The 15,466-nt window shown below is 46.4% G+C and overlaps 1 non-coding gene across 1 annotated transcript; it reads left to right on the plus strand.

Annotated features, from left to right (window-relative positions):
* The first annotated feature begins 3,571 nt into the window (after nucleotides 1-3,571).
* On the plus strand, nucleotides 3,572-3,643 carry Trnam-cau (transfer RNA methionine (anticodon CAU)). Its single transcript has one exon. It is a non-coding gene; the product is annotated as a tRNA-Met (tRNA).
* Nucleotides 3,644-15,466: the final 11,823 nt, after the last annotated feature.

A 15,466-nucleotide genomic window follows, 5' to 3' on the forward strand; every position in this document is an offset into this window, starting at 1 on the left:
CGCGGTTATCGGCGCGTCATTACCAACACTCGTCCCTGCGTAACTGTGATGGGCACCATTCTACCGTGTAGTCATGGCAGCTAATATCGAAGGAGCCCTACGTGTAGCCACGTTAAATGTACGAGGGCTCAGCGCAAGAAGGCGGCAATGTCAGCTAAGCCGGCTACTCTTAGATAATGACTTGCATCTTGTGGGAATCCAAGAAACGAAAATAGAGAGCCAAGAACTAGCCGACAGAATGGTGTCCAATTTTCGTGCGCACTTTGACGTGTGTGTTTCTCACGCTGTTGGTGGATCAGGTGGTTGCGCTGTATTCATTCGAAGAAACTTTGGCATTTGTGTGCAGTCAGTGTTTTCGTGTGAAAGTGGGCGCCTTTTAGTGGCTGATTTTTGTTTTTGCGATAAGGATTTCCGTGTCATTTGTGTCTACGCACCGAATATTCAAACAGACCGGCGATCCTTCTTTGAGCGTCTTGAAGAGTACGTAAACTGTGACAAGGCGGTAATACTGCTGGGCGATTTTAACTGTGTATGCACTGCTGACGACCGCGCAAAATTTTCACACGTACGCGATAGGAGTGCTGAATTGCTAAATGCAGTGGTGCACGATTACGACTTGGAAGATATCGGTAGTGTCTTTGCCAGTGGTACTCACCCGCAGTTTACTCACTTCCAGCGTGATAGCCACGCTCGGCTAGATAGATTATATGTGTCAGCCGAATTGGTGCCCTTGTGTAGTGAATATGATGTGCAACCCATTGCATATAGCGATCACTGCTTAGTAACTGCCACCTTTGGGAAAAGACAGATCAAACACACCTTTAACTGGGACCTCTGGAAATTGAACGCGCAGTTGCTGGATGACGATGCTTTCGTTGATGCTGTTGCGAAGGAACTCGAAAGCCTGATTTCAGTCGAATTAGCAAGCTTCGCCATTAAATGGGAAGAATTTAAACAGAAAGTAAAAACAATGGCTATTGAAAGAAGCAGTGTCCTTAGGCATAACCTGAAACAGGCAGAAACGAACCTTCGCCAGCAACTGCAATTTTTCATCAGCATGGAAAGTGCCCAGCCTGGTGTGTATACTAAGGAAATAAAGGAAGTGAAAGCCGAACTCGAAAGGATAGACTCTGAGAAATACAAAGCCGCCGTTGTGCGATCAAGGTCTGAGAAGCTGTGGGCGGGAGAAGCGCCAACAAAACGAGCTCTCTCAGACGAGAAAGGGTACGCATGTCGGAAGGAAATCCGCCAGCTAGCTAAAGGCAATGACATCACGTCGGACAAAAACGACATCAAACAAGGGATCGTCGATTACTTCAAAGCCTTCTTAGGTCAACCACGCGAACCTAAAGATGGCTACCAGACGGAATTCGTTTCATTGATTCCAAGGCTAGATGAAGAAGTTAAGACACGGCTTGAACATCCCATTACCCTGAGTGAGATAGAGTGCGCAATAGACGAGTTGGCGCCCGGTAAAGCACCTGGGCCTGATGGCTTAGGGGCTACTTTCTATAAAACGTTTAAGTCAGCGCTGGCTCATGTCCTCCATCTAGTTATCAGCGAAGCGTATGACCGAAAAAGATTGCCCTTGTCTTTCACAACCTCGCATATCGTACTAATCCCGAAGAGTGATGACGAAAAGAAACGTTTGGTGCCAGGCTCATATCGCCCGATAACTCTAGCCAACGTTGACTATAAAATATTCACGAAAGTTTTAGCGAAACGACTGCAAAGTGTCATCAAAACATTGGTAGGGCCTCACCAGACTTGTGGCATTAAAGGCCGCAGTATTACAACAAATGTACACGTGGTTCGAAGTGTGCTAGAGTGTTGCGACGCGATTGGCGATTACGTCGCGATGATGCAGATAGATTTGGCGAAAGCCTTCGACCTCGTCTCGCACAAGGGTCTACTATGCATACTCGAACATACGAACGTTGGCAGTGTCATAACGGAAGGCGTAACGATGGCGTACAAAGACTGCTCAACGCGAATCATTGTTAATGGGGAGCTCACCGATAGCTTTCGTGTGCTCTCGTCGGTGCGTCAAGGATGCCCGCTTTCGCCCCTTCTGTTTGCTGCTTATCTCGAGCCACTCTGTTTGGCCATTAAAAACAACGACCGCATAGCAGGCTATCGACTACAGGTAGCACACGTTAAAATATTGGCGTATGCAGACGACATCGCGATTCTCTGTACAAATAAAGCCAGCATTAAAGAGGCATCTACTGTAGTCGAAAAATTTTGCGATTCAGCTGGAGCCCAGATAAATTGGGATAAAAGTTATGGCTTCTGGCATGGGAGTTGGGAAGACACGCCGGAGACCTTTTCTCGATTGAATTGGTCAAAGTTGCCTACACAGTACCTGGGGGTGCCTCTCGGAAGTTACCGTGAGACCGAACCGTACTGGCTCGACCAAGCTTCGAGAGCAAAGGAAAGGGCTGACGGTTGGAGAGGAAAGCAATTGTCAATGTTTTCTAGAGCCACTGTTTGCAATCTCTTTTTAGTTTCTAAGATATGGTATGTTATGAATGTGTTGTGTGCTGCGCGGGTAAGCGTACAAAAAATTCACCGCATTTTCGCTAATTTCATTTGGGCCTCTACCTGGGAGAGGACGAGTCGAACAAACTTGTTTCTCCCGGTCAAGAAAGGTGGGCTTGGTCTGGTTCACTTGTTTTTGAGACAAATTGTGTCACGCTTTGTGTTTCTGCGGGATCAAAATGATCTCTTTCTTCGAACAATAGTACAAGTACGGCTGGGCAGACTTCTTCCGGGATTCGTTGTTTCGTCGGCTCAGAACATGCCGGGAACTGTGAAAGGATACCTGCGTGAAGTGGCGATGTCATATAGGATGTTAAATGTGCGTTTCTCACAGCAGTATCTGTCCACCGTTACAAAGAAAAAATTGTACAGAGATCTTGTGGACACGATGCTACCTGTACCTTTGTACCGTTCGCCACACCGTGGAGGCCCCGGACAGGACGTTTTAAAAAGAGTCAAGAAAATGCCAGTACGGCCATCAACTAAGTCTTTCTTTTTCAAATTACATACAAACACACTTCCCGTTAAGACCTGGCTTCATAGCAAGGGTATTTTCATCCCCTGGAACACCGACTGCTTTCTATGTAAAAAACCAGAAACAATAGAACATGTTTTCCTAGATTGCTGGGACCCTATCTTTCACTGGGACGTTCTGCAGAGAACGCTGAAGAAGCAGTTACCCCTGGACCCGTATGGGATACGCTTTTTGCCAATAGATACCTCAGAGCAAGTACCGTACGACCTCATTATGGTCCTGGGCCTCCACGCTATGTGGAAAACTCGCATGCAATTTGAACATGCAGACTTGGTTGTAATACCGGTGCGAGAACACTTCATTGAGAGTGTTGTTTACGTGAGAGACGCTTACAAATCACTGCCTGATCCACCACAATGGATGTATGTACTCGATGAACTGGTGTCACTGAAAAGATTTTAGTGCTGTGTTGGCCAAAGTGTGGCTGGCACGTTTTATCATTTGTAACATTTGATTTTGTACGTCGACGACGGCAATAAAGAAAAAGAAAAAAAAAGCAGAGTGGCGCAGTGGAAGCGTGCTGGGCCCATAACCCAGAGGTCCGTGGATCGAAACCACGCTCTGCTACATATATTTTTATTTTTCTCACATTTTACAGAAATTTCTAATCAGCGCGTTATTTCATGTCCGCGTGCAATATTGTATGCCGTTAATCGCACACATGCACGACGCCTCCTTTCCGCGCTTTAAGAAGCTTGAATCGTTTATTACAAATGTGAGCGAATTTACACGCATTAACAGTAAAGCAGAGTGGCGCAGTGGAAGCGTGCTGGGCCCATAACATAGAGGTCCGTGGATCGAAACCACGCTCTGCTACATATATTTTTATTTTTCTCACATTTTACAGAAATTTCTAATCAGCGCGTTATTTCATGTCCGCGTGCAATATTGTATGCCGTTAATCGCACACATGCACGACGGCTCCTTTACGTGCTTTAAGAAGCTTAAATCGTTTATTACAAATGTGAGCGAATTTACACGCATTAACAGTAAAGCAAAGTGGCGCAGTGGAAGCGTGCTGGGCCCATAACCGAGAGGTCCGTGGATCGAAACCACGCTCTGCTACATATGTTTTTATTTTTCTCACATTCTACAGAAATTTCTAATCAGCGCGTTATCTCATGTCCGCGTGCAATGTTGTATGCCGTGAATGGCTCTCATGCCCGACGCCTCCTTTCCGCGCTGTAAGAAGCTTAAATCGTTTATTACAAATGTGAGCAAATTTACACGCATTAACGGTAAAGCAGAGTGGCGCAATGAAAGCGTGCTGCGCCCATAACGAAGACGTCCGTGGATCGAAACCACGCTCTCCTATATATATTTTTTATTTTTCTCACATTTTAGACAAATTTCTAATCAGCGCGGTATTTCATGTCCGCGTGCAATATTGTATGCCGTGAATCGGACTCATGCACGACGCCTCTTTTCCGCGCTGTAAGAAGCTTAAATCGTTTATTACAAATGTGAGCAAATTTACACGCATAAACAGTAAAGCAGAGTGGCGCAGTGGAAGCGTGCTGGGCCCATAACCTAGAGGTCCGTGGATCGAAACCACGCTATGCTACATATATTTTTATTTTTCTCACATTTTACAGAAATTTCTAATCAGCGCGTTATTTCATGTCCGCGTGCAATATTGTATGCCGTTAATCGCACACATGCACGACGCCTCCTTTCCGCGCTGTAAGAAGCTTAAATCGTTTATTAAAAATGTGAGCAAATTTACACGCATTAACGGTAAAGCAGAGTGGCGCAATGAAAGCGTGCTGCGCCCATAACGAAGAGGTCCGTGGATCGAAACCACGCTCTCCTACATATATTTTTTATTTTTCTCACATTTTAGACAAATTTCTAATCAGCGCGGTATTTCATGTCCGCGTGCAATATTGTATGCCGTGAATCGGACTCATGCACGACGCCTCTTTTCCGCGCTGTAAGAAGCTTAAATCGTTTATTACAAATGTGAGCAAATTTACACGCATTAACAGTAAAGCAGAGTGGCGCAGTGGAAGCGTGCTGGGCCCATTACCTAGAGGTCCGTGGATCGAAACCACGCTCTGCTACATATATTTTTATTTTTCTCACATTTTACAGAAATTTCTAATCAGCGCGTTATTTCATGTCCGCGTGCAATATTGTATGCCGTTAATCGCACACATGCACGACGGCTCCTTTACGTGCTTTAAGAAGCTTAAATCGTTTATTACAAATGTAAGCAAATTTATGTGCAGTCGTAACAGTAAAGCAGAGTGGCGAGGGATTCCACTTCCGGCCGTCGAAGCGAACGGACGTGCGATGACGGGCTCCGCAGGAGCGGCTACAGCGGCTACTTCCAGCCGCGGAAACAGGAATTTTTCACAGGAAGGAGACTACGAGATGATTTTGCCGAATTTGCCAACAGGTCGTTTTGTTATTAATACAGTTTTTCTTCACGGGGACGTTCAAGCGCGACCTTACCGAGGAGAGGACTTTCGCGACGTGCTGGCTGGGTTGACACTGCTTCCTGAGGTTATCGCCTTAGGGGCGTATCGAATGAGCCATGTGTGGGCCGTAACTTTCAAGAGTGCAGAAGCCGTCAAGAAGATACTCGCTGCAAGTGAACTGAAGGTCAAAGGCCAACGCTGCGTCGTCATTGATCCTGGAAATCAAGATGTAAGAATGAAAGTTCACTGGCTACTACACAACATTCCAGACGACGACGTGCGCGTGGCTTTCCTGCCTTATGGAAGAGTGACGGAAATCAGCAGAGAACGGTGGCGTGTTCACGGAATTGCTGACAAGGGGTCCACCACCCGGTTGGTGTCCCTGCGACTCAAAGCCGGCGTCAAGCTTGAAGACCTACCACACCAGGTGAACGTCGCAGGCGAACAAGCTTTGGTTGTCGTATCGGGTCGTGCACCAATGTGCCTTCGCTGTCATACGACGGGGCACATCCGCCGCGACTGCAGAGTTCCAAAATGCAGCGCATGCCGAAGATTCGGACATGAAGAAGGACAATGCCCTAAGACATACGCCAGCGTCACAGGGCCTTCGAGTGCTGAGGAACCATCCGAGCTCCTCATGGACGAAACCGACGCCGAGGAAGCTGCCAAGCCTTCAGGTGACGCCGCAACCGGAAAAATGGTAACATTGCCAGCCAGCAAATCTAAGCTGGAGGAAAGGCGTGAACCACCTGCGGGCGAGCCTCAAGACCAAGGTCCGGCAGTCGTAAAAGCTGCCACGTCAAAAGACACCTGCCAACCTACCAGCGAGGATACAAAGGTGGCGGAAAACCAAGAGACTTCTATGGAAGTCGTCGAAAGCGCCAGTGGACAGCCCATCAAGCGGCCATTAGAGGAAAGCGTCGAGGAAAAGGCGGACAAAAGAGGTGAAGGGACAGAACCACCGTTCAAGGAAATGACCACAAGGCGGACCTCAATGAAACCACGGCCGAATATTTCGGCCGAGCGACGGTCGGCGGACAAACCGCCGCATTGACGCTGAGTCTCCGCATGGGAATGTGTGGGTGGTCTTCGGGGGAGTTTTCGGGGACTACGGTCGGACTGAGTGCAAGTGTTGTGAAGCCTTGCGGATTGAAGAGGCCCATGGCGTACATTGCACCACATAAGAGGAGTGACTGCAAGGTCTGCTGTAAGTCTTCCACAATGCTTACTGCTTCACATTGTAAACGGGTAATCCCATGCGATCAACCTGCACCTTATTAAATATGGCGTTAAAATCAGGAACAGAACTACGCATAGCGACCATAAATGTGAGAGGTCTGGCGTCTCGGAGACGTCAGTACCAGCTTAGCCGCCTGATGTTAGAAAATGAACTGGACGTCATAGCAGTTCAGGAGACAAAGATAGAAACGCAAGAACAGAGCGATCGCATGGTGTTATCCTTCCGAAATCGATACAATGTATGCATAAGCCATGCAGTGGGCTTGTCGGCAGGTTGTGCTCTTTTTCTTCGAAATTCTATCGGGATCGTTGAAGATTCACTAAGTGTTTGTCAAAGTGGCCGATACATTGTTTGTGATTTTACCTTTGCCGGAAAAAATTGGAGGGTGATTAACACGTATGCACCAAACAGGGAACGTGACCGGAGATCGTTTTTTGAGGAAATGGAAAAGTACCTGCTTTGCGATAAACTAGTGGTATTACTTGGCGATTTCAATTGTGTTTGCGCACCAGAAGATAGAGCAATTAAACAACCCATCCGAGATAAAAGTGCAATATTTTTGAGCGCCATAGTACAAGAACACAAATTAGAGGACGTAGCTTCTTTGTTTTCGGATAATAACATTCCACAGTTCACACATTTTCAAGGAAATAGCCACGCGAGACTCGATAGAGCTTACATATCGACTGCTCTTGTGCCCTTGTGCATCAATTACACGGTGAATCATGTTTCTTTCAGTGACCACAGTTTAGTGTCTTTCTCGCTTGGTGCAGAAAAAGAAAAAGTAGATTTAATTGGCAGCTCTGGAAACTAAATGACAATCTATTGGATGATAAACCTTTCGTGGACTAGGTGAAGGAAAACCTGAATGAGTTACTAGAAGAAGAGCACCAGTGTATTATTGGTAGATGGGAGCTTTTCAAAGAAAAGATAAAGATTAAAGCATTAGAACGAGCTTCTGAACTTAAGCACGTCAAACTAAAACAAGAAAAAGAACTGCAAGCCCAATTGGACTTCTTGATAAGCCAAGAAAGCGTTGCCCCCGGCCTGCGCAGCAAAGAAATTCGAGATACCAAGCGACAGCTTGAGCTTATCGATATCGAAAATTATAGAGGTGCAGTAATACGGGCCCGTACGGAGCGTTTGTGGATGGGCGAAACACCCACAAAACGCGCCCTTAGCGACGAAAAAAGATACGCGACAAAAAACGAAATCACAGAAATAAAGTACCGAGGCGTAGTAACAGATAAGAAAAGTGAAATAGAAAATGCTTTTATAGAACACTTTCGGAATTTGTTTGGCCAAAAGAAAGAAATTAATGAGGGTTTTGAAAATGCTTTTCTACCGCTAATGCCACAACTGGATGAGGACGCAACATCATTTCTAGAAGCATCAATTACAATAAAGGAAATCGAAAAGGCAATCGATGATCTAAGCCCAGGAAAATCTCCCGGTCCCGATGGACTGGGTTCAGCTTTTTACAAGAAATTCAAAAGTAGCATGGCTGAAGTACTACATGCAGTGATACGAGAGGCATATGACGTCGGAAAACTTCCGCTTTCTTTCCGGCAGTCACATATCATTCTGATTCCAAAAACAGACGACCGGCTTAAGCAACTCTTGGTTGGTTCTTACCGCCCAATTAGCCTCGCTAACGTAGATTACAAGGTATTTATGAAGGTATTGGCAAGAAGAATGCAGGGCTTTATTAAAGATATAGTCGGACCACACCAGACATGTGGAATTAAAGGTAGAAGCATAACGACGAACATTCATGTAGCAAGAAATATTTTAGAGTGTTGTGATTTATTTGCCAACCACGTTGCCATGCTGCAAATAGATCTGGAAAAGGCTTTTGACCTTGTCACACATGAAATATTGTTTTCTATTTTGAAATATGTTAATGTGGGAAAAATAATACTGGAAGGTGTTAAAATGTCGTACACCGAATGCACTGCTTCAGTTATAGTAAACAAACAAGTAAGCGAAAGCATTCAGATTGTCTCTTCAGTGAAACAAGGGTGCCCTTTGTCGTCACTATTTTTTTGCATTTACTTAGAGCCCTTTTGTTTAAAGATTATTAAAAATGAGCACATAAAAGGATTTCGCCTCATGGCATGCGAGGTCAAATTATTGTCTTACGCCGATGATATAGCTGTCTTCTGCACTGATAGAGAAAGTGTAACAAAAGTTATAAGAGATGCCACGGTTTTCTGTCAGTATACCTGGAGTAGAATAAACTGGGATAAATGTCAGGGGTTTTGGCACGGAGACTGGGATAGCACACCGGTCACTTACGCCAACATCCAATGGGCAACTACTCCAAGCAAATACCTAGGCGTACCACTCCAACATTACAAGGACACACAAGAATACTGGAAAGAGGAGACAGACAAAGCTCGCGAAAAAACAAAAAAATGGGGTGGACGGGATTTATCGATTTTTTCCCGAGCCACAGTGTGCAACATTTTCATTATTGCTCGGGTATGGTATGTCTTGCAAGCACTACACATGTCCCGTTTAGGTATTCAACGACTGCATAGAGTGCTAGCAGTCTTTGTGTGGAATTCATCATGGGAAAGGGTAAGCCGCACCAACCTGTTTCTTCCAGGGCGGTCCGGAGGACTTGGCTTGATTCATTTGTTCGTGAGACAAATTGTCTCTAGGTTCACCTTTTTTCGTGATCAAACGAATATATTTTTGAGGACCGTTTTGCAAGTAAGACTAGCAAACGCTTTGCCAGATGTTATTGTGTCGTCACGTGCCATTATGCCACCCAGCATTCGTGGATACATGCACGAAATTGTTGCCGCCTTCCAATTGTTAAAAGTCAGATTTTCAATGGAATATCTGAGCGATGTTAAAAGAAAACGTCTGTACAAAGACCTAATCGATGTTATGATGCCCGTGCCTTTGTATCGAACGTTGTACAATCCAGGACCTGGCAGCAATGTCTTAAAAAGGGTTAAAAGAATGGCCATCCGGTCGTCGATCAAAAGTTTTTTTTTTCATGCTACATAGCGGCACACTTTCTACAAAACCGTGGTTGCAAGAAAAAGGCATATTCCTGCCGTGGTCGGTAAATTGTATAATATGCAAAAGGGCCGAAACGATCGAGCACATGTTTCTCGATTGTGGCGATGCTGTCTTTCTATGGGACATTCTCTAAAGAACTTTAAAAAAGGAACTGCCGCTCACACCTTATGGCATTCGATTTCTCCCGGTCGACAGCGAAAGTGTGCCCTATGATATGTTAATGATTCTAGTAATGCACAGTGTATGGAAAACCAGAATGTCAGTGCGCAATGAGGATGTAAACCCAAGGCCAGCCAGAGACAACTTCAACGAAAGCATTGCGTATTTACGAGATGTATACAAGCAGCAGGCTGAAAAACCTGATTGGTATGTTTTTCTGGGCGAACTCTTGGCCCTAAAGCGTTTTTAGCCCACATATGCTAACTATATACAAGTTAGCATTTTTAACATGATGTTATATTATTGTTTTCCCTGTATTGTGCCAAGCAGGCAATAAAGAAAAAAAGAGCAGAGTGGCGCAGTGGAAGCCTGCTGGGCCCATAACCCAGAGGTCCGTGGATCGAAACCACGCTCTGCTACATATATTTTTATTTTTCTCACATTTTACAGAAATATCTAATCAGCGCGTTATTTCATGTCCGCGTGCAATATTGTATGCCGTGAATCGCACTCATGCAAGACGCCTCCTTTCCGCGCTTTAAGAAGCTAAAATCGTTTATTACAAATGTGAGCGAATTTACACGCATTAACAGTAAAGCAGAGTGGCGCAGTCTGCTTCCGGCAGCCGAGCTGAGCGGACGCGGGATGGCAGGCCCTTCAGGGGTGGCTATAGCGGCACGTTTCGGCCGCGGTAACAGGTCTTTTGACGTTGAAAACGATTACGAAGTTGCACTGCCAAACCTGCCGACAGGACGAGTTGTTTTGAATACTGTTTTTTTACATGCGGACGTCCGTTCCCGGCCATATCGAGTGGAAGACTTTCGCGACACACTGGCCCGCCTGACGCTGCTGCCCGAGGTTGTTGCCTTGGGGGCGTATCGTATGAGCCATGTGTGGGCAGTGACGTTCAAGAATATGGATGCAGTGAAAAGGATCCTGGCCCTCGGAGACATCAAGGTCAAAAACTGCCGCTGCCTCGTCATCGACCCGGCAAACCAAGACGTGCGGATGAAGGTACATTGGCTGCTTCACAATGTACTTGACGAAGATTTGCGACGTGCGTTTGCAGCGTACGGGCAAGTGACTGAAATCAGCAGAGAGCGTTGGCGGGTACACGGCGTGATCGACAAAGGCTCGACGACCCGTCTGGTGACCCTCAGGTTGAAGGTGGGCCTTAAAATTGATGACCTGCCTCATCAAGTGAACGTAAGCGGCGAGCAAGCCCTTGTTGTAGTGCCGGGAAGAGCGCCCATTTGTCTACGCTGCCGAGGAAAGGGGCACATTCGTCGTGACTGCCGTGTGCCACGTTGCGGGGGTTGCCGGAGGTTCGGTCATGAGGAGCACGACTGCACGCTCTCCTATGCCAGCGTCACCGGGCCCGTGGGTGGTGATGACTCGTCCGAGCTACTCATGGACGAGCGTGACGCTGAAGACGCAGCAAGTTCGGGCGACGGAGCGCTAGCGACGACAGACCTGGCCAAAGTAAGTGGGCCGAACGCGACAACGGGGCAACAGCCCGCTGACCAGCCGTTGGAGTCACAACCAGAGATTGCAACAGCCTCAGAGAGGCCAGAATCGTCTGAACCTCCCAGCAAGGAGCCGGACGCTACCGCCGGACAGGACAACATGGACCAGAGCGAGAGCGCAGCCGGCGGCCTGGCCGGTAAGCGCCCTTGGGATGAAGGTAGAGACGAGACAAGTACTCCCGATAGCGGCGGTGGTGGGGAACCACCGACGAAGGCAGTAGGGAATAGGCGTCCATCCTTCAAACCGCGGCCGACAATTCCGGCCGGCCCGCGGGCAGAGGCCAAGCCGCCTCTGCAGTCTACACCACCTGGGTAGGTGAGACTGTTCCCGGAAGGACTTTATAGCGTAAGAGGCAAATGTCAGTGTTGCATGTGAGCCGCGATGAAAAACGCGAGAATGGCTGAGACACCCACATTCACCTATTTAAGTCGTGCGATCTTCGTGTTTTCTGGTGAGCATTTGCGTGAGGTAGAAACCGTATGGTAGCTCTGCTCATAACGACAACATGCCCTATAAATTAGAAACAGCCTTACGCGTAGGAACGCTTAACATTCGAGGGCTGGGGTCTAGGAGGCGGCAGTATCAGTTGCGCCGCTTGTTTCTCGAGAATGAAGTTGATATTGCCGCCGTGCAGGAAACGAAAGTTGAGTCCCAAGAGCAGACAGACCGCATGGTTTCGCCTTTCCGCGACCGCTACAATGTATGTGTCAGCCATTCTCATGGTACATCCGGTGGTTGCTTACTTCTTTTGAAGAATTCAATTGGTATTGCCGTAGAGTGTTTATATAATGATACTTTAGGACGATTAATTGTGTGCGACTTTTCTTTTTCTGGCGCGAGTTGGCGGGTTGTTTGTGTTTATGCACCAAATAGAGAGCAAGAGCGCAAAACGTTTTTCGAAAACGTTGAAGTGCACCTTTCGTGTGATAGGACAATTATTTTTCTTGGAGATTTCAACTGTGTTTGCACTCCCGAAGATAGGGCAAGCAAAGTGCCGGTGCGCGATTGTAGTGCCTTGTTTTTGAATACAATAGTTCACGAGCGAGAGTTGGATGACGTAGGATGTGTGCTGTCTCAGAGTACTCAGTACACACATTACCAGCATAACAGTCAGGCGAGGCTTGACAGAGCCTACGTGTCAACAGCATTACTTCCCTTGTGCCGAGACTATAGTGTTATGCATGTTTCTTTCAGCGACCATAGCCTAGTTATGTTTACCATCAATAAAAAAGAAAAGCAGAGATTCAATTGGGACCTATGGAAGTTGAACGACAAGCTACTTGATGACGACACGTTTGTAGAGAAAGTTAACATTGAATTAGACAAATTACTCAAGTGTAGCACGGGAAGTATAATTTATACATGGGAGTGTTTTAAAGAAAAGGTAAAAATTGACGCGATCGAAAGGGCATCTTGTATAAGACATAGCCAAAGGAAAGACGAAAAGCAGTTGCAGTGTCAGTTAGATTTTTTACTCTGTCAAGAATGCGTGCCACCGGGCATGCGCAGTAAAGAAATTAAAGACGTTAAACGAAAGTTGGAGACTATAGACGTAGAGAGATATAAGGGAGCTGTGGTGCGCGCACGCGCCGAGAGGCTTTGGTGTGGCGAGATGCCCACGAAACGTGCACTGGCAGACGAAAAGAGCTATGCAACTAAAAACGAAATCAAGGCGATATAATATCAGAACGTCGTCACAAGCGATAAATCGATGATTGAACATGCGTTTGTGGATCATTATCGCGAATTGTTACGAAGCATGAAAGAGGGCAGTGGCACATTCAGGGATGAATTCTTAACACTTATGCCGCAACTCGGTGACGATCTAAAAGCAAATTTAGAGGCACCTCTCACTGTCAAAGAAATTGAAACATCGATCGAAAAAATGACACCCGGAAAAACACCTGGTCCAGATGGCCTAAGCGCAGCATTCTATAAGAAACATAAAACCGCTGTGGCAGAAGCCTTATGCGCTGTTTTATATGAGGCTTACGAAAAGAAAGAGTTACCAGCATCCTTCAGAAGGTCGCACATTGTGTTGATTCCGAAAACTGACGATCCCACAAAACAACTGTTTGTTGCATCATATCGACCGATAACCTTAGCGAATGTTGATTACAAACTTTTCATGGGTGTGTTGGCCAGGCGACTTCAAACTGTTATTAAAGAAATAGTAGGACCCCATCAAACCTGCGGCATCAAAGGAAGATCTATAACGACGAATATTCACATTGCAAGGAATATTTTGGAATGCTGCGAGGATTTTGAGAGTAGGGTAGCGATGCTACAAATAGATCTCGAGAAGGCATTTGACCGCGTGACTCACGAGATACTTCTGTGCATTCTCGACTACGTAAAAGTGGGATCTGTGGTTTTGGAGGGGGTACGAATGGCGTACACAGGATGCACTACGAGGATTGTAGTCAATAAGCAACTCAGCGAAAGCATTCCGGTCTTATCAAGTGTCAAACAAGGATGTCCCGCGTCAGCATTACTCTTCGCTATCTATTTAGAACCACTTTGTCAAAAAATGCTTCAGAATGAACGAGTTCGTGGTTTCCGCTTGATGGCCGCGGAAGTCAAAGTGCTTGGTTACGCAGATGACATCGCGGTCTTTTGTAATGATCAAGAAAGTGTCACAGTGGCAATAAGTGATGTCAAGGCATTCTGCGAGTGTACCGGTAGTAGAATTAATTGGAATAAATGTCTAGGTATCTGGCATGGAAACTGGCGAAGAACGCCCTCATTGTACGAAAACGTCACTTGGACGGTAACACCTGACAAGTACTTAGGCGTACCGCTCCAACACTACCGGGACACAACAGAATATTGGAACGATGAAACGGAGCAGCTACGCGTTAAGACGCAAAAATGGGGAGGTCGAGATTTTTCCATGTTTACGCGCGCAACGGTGTGCAACACATTTCTTGCTTCGCGAGTGTGGTATGTTCTTCAAGTGTTATCTATGACACGTAATGCTGTTCAAAGCTACACAGAGTGATGGCAGTATTTGTGTGGGCTTCTACATGGGAAAGAACGAGTCGCACAAATTTGTTCCGCTCTGTGCGCAGTGGGGGACTTGGCCTGGTCCATCTGTTCTTGCGGCAGATCGTGGCTAGGTTTATTTTTTTACGCGATCAAGGCGATTGCTTCTTGAGAACAGTGTTACATGTGCGGTTGTCAAATTATTTGCCAGAATTTATTGTTTCAACGGTCCATGTCGAACAAAGACGACCAAGGGGTTATATGCGCGAGATCGTTGGGGCTTTCGAAATTGTAAAAGTACGCTTTTCGATGGAATATCTCTCTGGAGTTACACGAAAGAAATTATACAGGGATCTTATAGAAGCCATGTTGCCATTGCCTGTTTACCGATCACTGTACCCAAGAGGTCCCGGAGACGATGTTTTAGGCAGAGTCAAAAAGATGCCTGTGCGACCATCAGTCAAAACTTTATTTTTCAAGCTACACAGTGGCACACTCCCTACCAAACCTTGGCTGCGAGAAAAAGGCATATTTGTTGCCTGGTCTGTAGACTGCATCATCTGCAAAAAGCCGGAGACAGTTGAACACATATTTCTGGATTGTAGTGATGCAGTCTTTCTCTGGGACATCCTTCAGAGGACCTTGAAGAAATACTTGCCCGTAACACCGTACGGCATCCGTTTTCTGCCTGTCAAAAACGTAGGGGGTGTGCCCTACGATATGTTCATGGCACTCGTGCTCCACAGCGTGTGGAGGACGCGGATGGCCGTGCGCAACGAGGACCTGAATCCTCGATCGGCACGAGAGAATTTCATCGAAAGTGTAGAATACTTGAGAGAAGTGTACAAAGTTCAAAATGAGAAGCCGGAGTGGTACCCCCTTTTGGGGGAACTGTCTTTGATGAAGCGATTGCGTTTTTAACCCCTCACGTGCTGAAAGTTATGTGACAGCACTTTTATATGTGACAATGCACTGTACATGATTGTTTTATATGCCAAGTAGGCAATAAAGAAAAAAAAA

Source organism: Dermacentor silvarum, chromosome 1 (genome assembly GCF_013339745.2).
Source record: "Dermacentor silvarum isolate Dsil-2018 chromosome 1, BIME_Dsil_1.4, whole genome shotgun sequence".
Taxonomy (NCBI): domain Eukaryota; kingdom Metazoa; phylum Arthropoda; class Arachnida; order Ixodida; family Ixodidae; genus Dermacentor; species Dermacentor silvarum.